The following is a 13,104-nucleotide window of genomic DNA, read 5'->3' as shown; positions in this document are numbered from 1 at the left end:
TTCACGTTGCTGTTGCCGTACTGACAGTATTTTAGAAAATAATTGTTGCCGGATTCCTAATTTTGACAAGGCTGCACTGATGGGCTTCCCCAATTCTTGTATCTCACCTGTAACATAACTTGGTTTGTTGCCCATACCTCTATATTTGTAGCATCCATATATTTGTATATATATTTGTATATAATCCTGTTCCACCCAAGACAGTTTCCAATACACCCCTTGGGGTCCCTTTCCTTATGGATTTTTCAATATACCATAATTTTAAGCATTCTGCCCACCCCTTAGGGAGAGTTTGTACATATGGAGCACATTGAGGTACAACCTTGGACGCATTTAACCTAGTCAGGTCCAGCTCATTTGCTTTAGACATCATATTGGTGATATAATAACTTGTTCCCTATGATCCAATTTTACCACATGTGGTCCATTTAATGGATGTCTTCTTGATTTTTGCATATCAGGTTCAGTGATAATTCTTTCAACATTTAATTTTATCCAGATGTTTTTCAATATATATTCACCAAGTGGGGCAGGGATATTATGAACATTAGTTAGATACTGGTATTGTAATTGAACTTTAGGTTGTTTTTTAGTATATTTACTGCCCTGAGTTTTTTTAATCCATTCTGGGGGCCCATTTCCCCTATATCCCAGATATCCACCTGCCAAGGTGTGTTGGTGCAGTTTCCTGACACTTGCAATTACTGCCCTGAGGGAATAGTCAGTGTGTTGGGTCTTGGTTCCCAGATTTGAAGCAGGTGAGGATCATTAAACCCATTCAGGATACTAATGTCAATGTTCCTTGCTGCCAAGGAAGACCCATGACCTTCAGCATCCCACATTTTGGGATGAATACAGGTGTGACATTGCACTCCATAATGCTTTATAAAAATATGTTTATAAGTGTGAATATGATGTAACTGGAATATGCTTTATGCAAAAGGTCTCTTGTAAGGTATCATTACAAAGCTTATAATCTACTGAGTGTGTTCATCCTATTTCTTTGTATGTATCATTCTTGTATCTAAACCTAGGAATATTAAATATAACTCTGAGGTCCTATTGTAGTTATGCAAAGTGTGGGCCATTAATGGTGATTAAGAATCTTGATGGCTCAAATTGTCTAGGAAAATTAGCTGTAGATGGCTCTATTTACCTGCAAGCCTCCACTGCATTCGTGCCGGCCAGCCTTGGAAGAATGGAGACTAGGGGTCTCACAGGACATGTGACCATGTCACATGATACTGGAATTCATCTTAAACCTGGTGCTTTTCCACTTAGAAGAAGGGGTGGGGACCCAGAGAGACGAAGGATTCCCACCTTATGCCAAAGCTATAAAAGGGTGTGGAAGAGAACAAAGGAGGCTGCCAGTCATGGAGAAATCCCCTAGTTACCACCTGAGCTGGAACTAACAAGGATTGTACTAGCGGAAAGGATTGGGCCCAGACTAGGAAGGAGTCTAGTCTGTGAAAGAAGCTTATTGGAACATCTCTGAGGGTGAGTTTTACCTGTATTCGGTTTCTTAATGTATTAGGCCTAGACTTGCGTGTTTCATTTTATTTTGTTTTATTTTGCTTGGTAACTTACTTTGTTCAGTCTGTTATTACTTGAAACCACTTAAATCAAGTCCTGTGTGACGGATATGACAATTTTTTTCAATATCTTTGTGAGATCTTATGGAATTAAGTTAATGTATCATTGTGGGTCAGGGATTGTATGTAACTCCATGGGAGAGGGAGACCACAGCCCTCCAGGAACTAAGAACAGTGGTGGAAGAGATTAGGCAAATTCAATCAGGTTGTAACACCTCCAGAGAGGTGCCTCTCCACTACATGTAGAGCCTCATCTATACTGTTTCAAACTGGATTCTCCAGAGATCAACAGAGAAAGAAAGGACTTTTGGAAAAATACCCAGAGTTTAAATGGACTCAGGGCCTTCTTTCAGCTCTTCAGACCTTCTGTCCAAGGGATGGGGGAGCTTTCAGCCTGAGAATAAATGTGCTTGCTTAGGAAGAGCTGTGTGGGAACTTACAACTCTGAGCATTTATGCTGTTTGTAGCCTCTGGAGAGAGAGCAGAGCATAGATCCTGGTCTGTTTAGGCAGTCTGGCTTGCTGGGGATAGCACATTGTAGCCAGGGAACTCTGCGGCTGGGAAAAACCCCAGTCAGGAGGGAGAGGGATATGGGTTTCTGCCCAAGAGAAGCAACAGCTGGGAGCCCGAAGTCTAAAAGTGGGTGCCCTTGCTGGTTCACAGAATGTAAATACAGATGTCCTGAACTGTGACATCCCATATCAGCTATTCCATTATCTTGGCCAGGATTGATGTTAGGCTGACAGACCTACAATTCATCCTGTTTATCCTTTTTTAAATATTGGCAGAGTGTTAGCTTTCTCCCAATCCTCTGGAATTACCCAATGTACCAAGACTTATTAAAACTAGGGTTTAGAGAGAAACTGTTTCTTTTCCCTCCGTGGATGATGTAAGCAACTAACCAACGCAGTGGACATAGTGAAATTTGCACTTGAATGCATCATTTTAAATTTGCCTTCAGTGGAAATTTAAGCTTAAAGTGTTCTTTGTGTGGAGATGTGTGCTAATCATAGAATCATAGAATATCAGGGTTGGAAGGGACCTCAGGAAGTCATCTAGTCCAACGCCCTGCTCAAAGCAGGACCGATCCCCAATTAAATCATCCCAGCCAGGGCTTTGTCAAGCCTGACCTTAAACTTCTAAGGAGGGAGATTCCACCACCTCCCTAGGTAACGCATTCCAGTATTTCACCACCCTCATAGTGAAAAAGTTTTTCCTAATATCCAACCTAAATCTCCCCCACTGCAACAGTACTCCATGTTCTGTCATCTGCTACCACTGAGAACAGTCTAGAGCCATCCTCTTTGGAACCCCCTTTCCAATTGAGCTGGGGTGGCGTAAATCTAAAAAACTGGCAAGGGCTTACATATGTTTCTTTTCTGAAAACCTCTCTACAGCTCAACAACACCTTTCTAGTATATTTTCTAGAGGACCTGGCGGGGTTGTATGTCTTTTAAATCAAAAATAGTCTGTGAGTCTTTGTGTAAAGAGACCTATTTACAGCAAAAAGTTGAAGTGTGTGTGGTAGAATCCTGCGGGGGCGGGGGGAGGGATTAAGGCGTTCAATATCATATGTTCGCAAAATGAACAGGAGTACTTGTGGCACCTTAGAGACTAACAAATTTATTAGCGCATAAGCTTTCATGGGTTACAGCCCACTTCATCGGATGCATAGAATGAAACATATGTATAGACGTTAGTGATCATCAATAATGACGTTTGATGGGTGTACACACACACTATGGGAGGCAGGTGGGTGAAGATGGTGAGCTCTGATTAATATCAAATGAAATAAAACCTCAGGATTTCGTAGAATGCTATTGGACAGTTTAAATAAAACCACAGTAATTGGTTGAATGCTATGGGTCAGCCTATCTAGCAATTCAAAGTCATTAAAAGTTTAAAATAATATCTTTACAAAAATAAACAAGGGTCTAACCCAAAATTGAAATGTTTCAAGAGTTCACAAACCTCCACCATACTAACAAGCATTTGTTGTAAGAACAATCAAACATTTAAAAGATATGGGTATTTGTAGGGTGTTTACTGTGGTTATTTCAAAACAAACCAACAACATTATGCATGAAAGAAACATGTTTAAAATAAAAATAAAAAAAAGAACCTGTGACATTATTGACATGAACTGTGACCATATAGATCATTGTTGCAATCAGGGTCCTGTGGTTGCACAAGGTCTTGTACAGATGAGGTCAAGTGGGGTGTCTATGGAAAGCTTGTAGTTTGCTGGTTATGATTATACTGTCTGTATGTGTGTGTCATTTTTGTATTTGAAGTTGTGAATATTGGCTATGTACTTGTACCTCAATGTGTTTGATTCTAAGTAGCCTCAGTGAAACATTTGGTCAGTTTCTTGAGAAAGGACTATTCTCAGTAAGTGCCCAATCAAGAAACACTTAACTGACAATGGACTTTGGGAGATGCCAATCTACATCTGAGCTTTCCTGGGAATGTTCAAACTAACATGTAAACAATAGTCAAAAAGCTGAATCTTTTGTAGACATGTGACTTGCCCAGATAGCTACAAACTTCATCTTGTTCCTGTGACTCTGCACAGAAGAAAAAAGGAGTTTCTGCCCACAAGAGACACAATGTAAAAGGCCCTAGAAGCCTCTCCATTTTGTCTTCAGCTGGCTTAAGAGATGGCTTCTCCACCCCAAAGAAATGCCTGAAAGAAACTGGAACAAAGGACAGTAACTATGGGGGTGTGAGTGATTGCTGGACCCAGACTAAGAAGGAGTCCAGTCTGTGAAAGAAGCTTATTGGAACATTTCTGAGGGGTGAGATTTCATCTGTAATTAGTTTCTTAATGTATTAGACTTAGACTTGTGTGTTTTTGTTTTATTTTGCTTAGTAACTTACTTTGTTCTGTCTGCTATTACTTGAAACCACTTAAATTCTACTTATTATACTTAATAAAATCACTTTTGTTTATTAGTAAACCCAGAGTAAGTGATTAATACCTAGGGGAGCAAACAGCTGTGCATATCTCTCTATCAGTGTTCAAGAGGGCAAAAATTTATGAATCTACCCTGTATAAGCGTTATACAGGGTAAAACAGATTTATTTGCGGTTTTGATGGATCCCATTGGGAACTGGGTGCCTGGGCACTGGAGAAAGGTGAGCTGCTGAGTAGTTTTTGGTTAAGTCTGCAGCTTTGGGAGCATGGTTCAGACCCTGGGTCTGTGTTGCAGCCAGCTGCCATGTCTGGCTCAACAAGACAGGGATCTGAAGTCCCAAGCTGGCAGAGAAGATGGGCTCAGAGGTAGTCTCAGCACATCAGGTGACAGTCCCAAAGGGGGGGGTCTCTGTGGCCGAACCTGTCACAACAGGGATCCTAAAAGAATTGACCCTTTCTTATTTCCATACACGCTTAAGGCATTCAATATCATATATTTGCAAAAAGAACAGGAGTAGTTGTGGCAGTTTAGAGTCTAACAAATTTATTAGAGCATAAGCTTTCATGGGCTACAGCCCACTTCATCGGATGCATAGAATGGAACATATATATCTATATATAGAGAGAGAGACAAACCTCTGTCCTTGCTTCCATGGGTCCCGCGTTTCCTGGCGGATTTCACTAGCCTCAGAGGCTCACTGTGACCCTCCACGTAACCCTTCTCTCTCTAGAGACAAGGGTCACAGTCTACTGAGCCATTTTCATCATAAGCCAGCAAGGGAGGTGAGGAGAAGTTATCCTTCCTTGCACAGTATCTGTTGTCTCCCAGTCTCAGTGATTAATCAGGGGGCAAAGGTAGGGGGGGAGCCCAGGCCCACCCTCTACTCCAGGCTCCAGCCCAGGGACCCTAATATTATCAGCTATGGTAGCTGACCTTTTAGAAACATGACATGTACAATTCCCTGGGCTACTTCCCGCATAGCAGTCCTCACTTCCTCAAGCTCCACTTCACCCTTACCTCAGAGCCTCCTTCCTTGTGCCTGATATGGTGTGTGCTACTCAGCCTCTCCAACAGCACAACTTCCTTCCACAGCTCCCGATATGCACACCCACCTGACTAACTGAGAGGCTTTTAACTAGTTTCAGCCAGCCCGTGATTGGCTTCGGATGTCCCAAACAACCTAGCCTTCTCCCTGCCTTCTGGAAAGTTCTTAATTGGCCCCCCAGGTGTCTTAATTGACCTGGAGCAGCTGCCCTTTAACTTATCCTGGTACCAGGGATTTGTTTAGCCTGGAGCTAATATACCTATCTCCCATTGCTTTTCTATAGCCATCTGGCCTTGCCCCATCACACAATATATATATATATATATATATGCACACACACACATACAGATAAGTTGGAAGTTACCATACAAACTGTGAGAGGCTAATTAGTAAAGATGAGCTATTATCAGCAGGAGAAAAAACTTTTGTAGTGATAATCAAGATGGCCCATTTAGACAGTTGACAAGAAAGTGTGAGGCTACTTAACTTAAGGAAACAGATTCAATATGTGTAATGACCCAGCCACTCCCAGTCTGTATTCAAACCCAAGTTAATGATATCTAGTTTGCATATTAATTCAAGCTCAGAAGTTTCTCATTGAAGTCAGTTTTTGAAGCTTTTCTGTTGCAAAATTGCCACCCTTAAATCTTTTAGTGAGTGGCCAGAGAGGTGGAAGTGTTCTCCTACTGGTTTTTGAATGTTATGATTCCTGATGTCAGATTTGTGTCCATTTATTCTTTTGCATGGAGACTTTCCAGTTTGGCAAATGTACATGGCAGAGGGGCATTGCTGGCACAAGATGCTACTCTGAAAAATATCATATATTGGGGCTTTAGGTCCTATATAATTTCCCATCATACTGTTGATTTTTCAGTTATTAAGAATGACCTAGATTGGGATCATGAGGAGTCTGGTGGTACCTTAAAGACTAACAGATTTATTTGGGTATGAGCTTTCGTGGGTAAAAAAACCCACTTCTTCAGATGCATGGAGTGAAAATTACAGATATAGGCATAAATATACTGGCACATGAAGAGAAGGGAGTTCCTTATAAGTGGAAGAACCAGTGTTGACAAGGCCGAGTCAATCAGGGTGGATGTGGTCCACTCCTATTAACTGATGAATACCAAGAGAAGGAAAGTTGCTTTTGTAGTGAGACAGCCACTCCCAGTCCCTATTCAAGCCCAAATTAATGGTGTTAAGTTTGCAAATGAATTGTAGCTCTGCAGTTTCTCTTTGAAGTCTGTTTTTGAAAATTTTTTGATGAATGATGGCTACTTTTAAATCTGTTTATTGAATGTCCAAGGAGATTGAAGTGTACGTGTACTTGTAAGGTAACTGTCTTCTCTTCATGTGTCAGTATATTTATGCCTGAATCTGTAATTTTACATTAAACAATTGCCGGGCTATAGTGAAAGCTGGGTTAGTCTTTGTTGGATGGCTTCTATTCATTTTGTAAAGGGATCTACTAAACAATACTTTTGCTCCTTGGGGTAACTGGGAGAGGTCCAAAATAGCCAATCTGTTACCAGACTCATAGACCCTCAATCTTTTGGTGAGCAATGGGACCCTTTTGTGTCTGTGGGTCTGCATTGACCATAGCACACTACAAATAATTATTACACCAGCGGTCATAAATATACAGATAAGGGTAGCATAAAATCCCTCCTGGGCAATTGTACTGAATCTTTACCTGTAGGGGTTAAGAAGCTCAAATAACCTGGTTGGCACCTGACCAAAAGGAAAGAAGATACTTTCAAATCTGGGGTGGCGGACCGGGGGGGGGGGGGGCGTTGTTTGTGCTCTCTTTGTTTGTTCCCTCTCTGGACGGAGAGAGAGAAGCTAAGCAGGGACAACATCTCCTGAAAATATAACTGTAATAATCCATCTAAGAATTACAGAACTTGTGAGGCAAGGAAATCCGTTATGTTATCTTTTGTTTTAGCTTGTGAATTTTCCCTACGCTAAGAGGTAGTGTTATTCCTGTTTTTTGTAACTGTGAAGCTGAGTCCAGATGGGAGTCCTCTGTGCTTTAAATCTTTTTATTACACTGTAAAGTTACCCTCCGTCCTGATTTTGCAGGTGTGATTCTTTTACTTTTTTCTTTATAATAAAGCTCTTCTTTTAATAACCTGATTGATTTTAGTGTCCTAAAGATAAAGGGTCTAGTTTGTACTTACATTAAAGGCAATTGGGTATATTATTCTCAAGCCTCCCTAGGAAAGGGGGTGAAGGGTCTTGGGTGATATTTTGGGGGACTAGAGACTCCAAGTGACTCTTTCCTGAATTTTTGTTTCAATCACTTGTTGGCGGCAGCAATACTGTCCAAGGACAAGGAAGGGAATTTGTGCCTTGGGGAATTTTTTAACCTAAGCTGGTAGAATATACGCTTAGGGGGTCTTCCACGTGGGTCCATACATCTTTACCCCAGAGTTCAGAGTGGGGAGGGAACCCTGACACCACCACTTTACATCTTCCTTTAGGTTGGGCCACCATCCTCTATCTTTGACCCTTTCCAGAGTTTTGTCCACCCCAAAATGCTTGTGAACATATTGAATCAATTCAGTCCTGACTTTCTTAGACACTAACCATCTTTTAGGCTGTTCCAGGGGCCTATGTTTGATTGATGGTAGGCCCGTTATACTACTGCTATACATAGGTGTGCGGCTGTAAAGGCCCCACAAGGAAGGCAAGCAGAAGAACTCTGACTGGCAAAACAGTTACAATAATATGGCTAATTAAGCCCCTGGATCTCCCGGTTGCCAGGGAGGTGGGGTTAGTGGAAATACAATACCTGCACAGCTGGAACACTATCAATGAAGACACCCCTTTCGAAATCGCCGTTGAAGCTATGGCATGGAGTTTCATCCTACGATGAGGTTATTACTCGTCCATACCCGAATTACTAGATCATATGAACCTTACCTTGGCTCGTCACTCTGGACCACCTGAAGTGGTCATGAACTACGACACCGTGGGTAGGAAAGTAAGACTTAAATCTGCTGATTTTACCTATATGTTTTCTACTGGCAGGGAGCTAACTAACATTCTGGGTTTGGGCCCCAAGCACAGCGTCCAAAAAAAATCCCCTTCTTGGCAGATATTAGAAGGGGTTTCAACTCCTTGTATTTATACATGGATATCGTAGAACACCAATTTGTGGGGGACTTTTCCATTCCCCTGTTACGCTGCATCCCCATCCCAGGAAGGAACAATGAGTTTGTCACCGTCACCTATGATAAACCGCATTATGTCCCTGTCAGTAAACACCACATCGACACCATCATCACTGAAATAAAGACAGATCAGAACAGACATATCTCATTTTGTTTTAGCAAGGTGATCATCAAGCTGCACCTGCGTCCCTGAAGAGAGCAAGGTTTCTAAAAAGCAAAGCGCTATGGTGACCCTAAAAATTACTGCAACCCCACCATCTACCGAAACTATTACAAAGCCCAGGCTGGATACAACCTTCCTGGATATCATGGAGCCCCCATGATGTACGGGGCTGGCATGGGCGGAATATTCCGTAGCCTCTTTCAAAAAGCCATACCGCTTTTGAGGAGGGGGGGGGTGGCTAGAGATTATTAACCCCTATGTAAAAAAATGCTGCTCAAAACATAGCTAAAGACGTGGTAGGCCACGTCTCCTGTGCTGTTCTGGAGAATGTGGGGAAACCACCTTCACAGGAGGGATCAGGGCTGATGTACATTAAAAGGAGGAAGAGAAAGAGAAATGCATCATACCCCCATGCACAGATCCCCCTAAACCCTTTTGTCAGTGTTCCTTCCCCACTCTGAACTCTGGGGTACAGATATGGGGACCCCCCATGAAAGTCCCCCTAAGCTTAGTCTTACCACCATAGGTTAAAACTTCCCCAAGGCACAGATTCCTTTCTTGCCTTGGGATCACTGCCACCACCAAGTGATTTAACAAACAATCAGAAAAAGGACCACCTGGAGTTCTATTCCTCCCAAAATATTCCCCCAAGCATACATCCCCTTTCCTGGGGAAGGCTTGAGCATATATCCTCATCAATTGGTTACAAAGGGACTACAGACCCAAAGCACTGGGTCTTAGAACAATGGAAAAATCAGTCAGATTCTTAAAAAGAAGGATTTTATTTAAAGAGAAAAAGGTAAAAGAATCACCTCTTTAAACTTAGACTGGTAGTTAACCTTACAGAGTAGCAGAAAATTCAAAGAGCACAGAGGAACCCCCTCTAGCCTTAGTTTCCAACTTACAACAAAACAGGGATAAACCTCCCTCTAGCAAAGGGAAAGTTCACAAGTTGAAAACAAAAGATAATCTAACGCGCCTTGTCTCATTTACTTACTCTTTTTTAATATCAGAGACTTGTACATAATGGTTTATAGGAGAATGAGTTTTTTTTGACCTGGTGCTTCTCTGCTTTACCCAGAGAACACACCTACAAGATCTTTACCCAGAGAACACCTCCCCACCCAAGATTTGAAAGTATCTTTCCCCATTGGTCCTTTTGGGCAGGTGCCAACCAGGTTATTTGAGCTTCTTAACCCCTTACAGGTAAGGAGGAATTCTAGGCTACCCTTAGCTGTATAGTTATGACACCTTTAAAAGAAGGGCTTTGATGTGCAGGGCTGGCCATAAGCGAAAGTCCAAGAGGAAGCCTGGGTGAAAGAAGAAATGCCCTCTGCCTGGTAAAAGAGATATATTTTAATTAACATGACTTTTGTTCACTGCAGGTCTGAAGAGTGCACCAAATCCCAACTAGACTTGTTCGAAATAGCCCCTATGCAGCCCAGCATCGAGAAAAGCATCTACATGGAGGTGCCGACTCTATCGGCTGTTATGGAGGCTGCCCCCATCGACTTTTTTATAGCAGAGAATGGCATAGATTATATGGATTTAAACAACACATTGTTGTACCTGTGTTGCAAGATTGTAAAAGGAGATGGAACTGAAGTCGTCGCGGACGCCGAGGTGTGCCTAGTGAATTACCCCGTGGCCTCTATTTTTAGTCAGCTGGATGTCATGCTGCGAGACCGCCTCTTAAGCCAAAGCAACAAAACTGTTACCCTTATAGAGCCTTTATAGAATGAGTGCTCAATTACAGCGCCAACACCCTTGCCACGCAACTTTCTGCCGTCCTGTTTTACAAACACACTGCTGGACAACACGAAGAAATAGAGTTGGATGGTGGGATCTAGGGTTTGTGAGGCGGGCAAAGCTGATGGCCCAGAGCAGGACGATAGAGCTGTTGGGTCATCTACACAGGGACCTGTTTTTACAAGAAAAACTTTTGTTGAACAGAGTGGATGTGAAAATTAGGGCATGGCTACAGTTACAGAAGTAGAGCATTGTGAGTTAAACCAGCCCTCAGAGACCACAGCAGGGAAAGTGCTGCCATGTGTTCACACTGTCAGCTGCAAGAGCACTGGTGTGGCAACATTTGTGCCACTTGCAGCGGCATTCCGAGAGGTGCATTATGGGCAGCTATCCCACAGAGCACCTCTTCCCATTCTAGTGCTGTGGCTTGTGAGAAGGGGGTATGTATAACATTTTTATGTATAGCATTAGAATATAATTTCTAATGCTATACATAAAACACAGGTGGCTATCTACATCACCGGTGATCAAACCCCGACACTGCTCACAACGCCTTCTCTTACACCTGTGTCCCTTGTCCACGTAAGACTGACACTGATCACATAAAAGTTTAGACAGGCAGTTGACTTGTTTTTTCGATGCGCAGTCTACTTCTCTCGCTAAACATTCTTTGGAGCAACAATACAGTCTACAGCTAGGACACCTCAGCTGCACACCCACACTCTCAGAGCACGTTGCACTCAAGCAGAGGCACCAACGATACCTGCAAGAATGGCTATCACTGTACACTGTGTGGTAAAACTCACAATAATTTTTCATACCGAACAGCTTTTTCACATCCACAACCCCATAATAATGCTCATCATCAACACGATGAAAAAAGTCTTGGCGTACACTGGCACTCCCATTTAAAAAAAAAAAAAAAAAAACCCCAGCCACCGTTTGCCCCATAAAGCACCACCTGTATGTCGACTCCTAAATGCTCTTCAAACGCCGCTATGTTGCTGAGCATAATCTTTTTTTGATCTGACCACCCCAGTTTCTCATGCAACTTTCTCACCCAGTCTAACAATTCCACGTCTGTTGCTTTACAGTCAGACATGACAGCCAAGAACCCACCCGCAAAACACAGATTAGTACCAGTGTAAGTCAGGTCTACTAAACATGGTCTCTTTTTATGGAGGATTTGACTATAGAGGAAAGAATTCAAAACTCTGCGGCCACTGTATCCCCCGTGTATGGCTTCAACGACCTGCTGAGCTGAATTAATTCTCTCAAGATTGACAAAACAAAATTCTTCACGATACACCGAACCCCCAAACCTAGGTAATTCCCTTTGACAATTTCTCACTCTCGCTATATACACGTCTGTTTGGGGGGTCTGCATCTGCATTTTCAGGGTTACTTGGGGGTTCCGCTACGGAACCGTCAGCTGCTTTTTCTACATCAGATGCTATTTGAGAGTCAGACTCCAAGGGCCAGCGTGAGGATCATCAGAAGTATACGGGGACCCATCAAGAAAGCCTTCTGGGGAATTTTCTAAACCAGACTCTGTGAGAGTCACCACTGCCCCCAGGTCGGATTCCGCCTCCCCAATCTCAGACACCCCAATTTCAGAGCCTCCAGGAGGGGGCATCTCTTTTTGTTTTTTGATCCTCATCACCTCTTTAGCCTTTTTTAAAAAATTTCAGCGACCCTGGCCTGTAACTTTTCGGCAGACGTACGTTTATCCGCCAACACTGTCCCCCCCTTTTGTTTACGCCTTAGCTAATGTGTAGCTTTGAGGATGCCCCTTTTACGAAAGCCCCTTTCCATGACTAACTCAGAAGACTAACTCAGAATACCTTGGATCTATGTTTTGTGTTGTTTTGTGCGTGGTGTTTGTCTTGTTGCTAGCATTGTTGTGTTTCAATAAACAAGAAACCTCATGACATGGGTAGGGGATGGCTTCAAAAGGCTGACCTTGGTGGGGAGATGTGTATGGGAATGCAGAATGCCCAACTAGGAGGCAAGCACCTGTGTACTAGCTACCGTGGTACCTGGAAATGGAATGGCAACTAAGGTGGTCCCCACAAGAAATAATATAGAAATAATGAGAAGGAGCTTACTGGGAATCAATGGAGGGGTGTGTAAAATAGTGTAAATCAACAGAAGATGTTTGGATGTGCCCCTCTCCTGTGACTATGGAGGAGCAGGATCAATGGCCTGTGCAAGGGGTGGACAATTGGGTGTACAAGGTGTTTTGCTGGGAACATACATATTACTAAGGGCACAATTACACCAGCCCATAATCAAACTATACACATCTACATGCTGCCATCTGGACTATGGTGCACAAATGCATCTGTAAATCTTATTGCTGTAAATACTCAAGCCAGGGCATATCGCCTGATTCCATACCAAGTGGTTAAGCTGGTTTGGACAACATCCCATTTCTCTGTGAACATTCAATGGACTTATG

Source organism: Caretta caretta, chromosome 14 (assembly GCF_965140235.1).
Source record: "Caretta caretta isolate rCarCar2 chromosome 14, rCarCar1.hap1, whole genome shotgun sequence".
Classification (NCBI taxonomy): Eukaryota; Metazoa; Chordata; order Testudines; family Cheloniidae; genus Caretta; species Caretta caretta.
Note: the sequence above shows the minus strand (reverse complement) of the source record.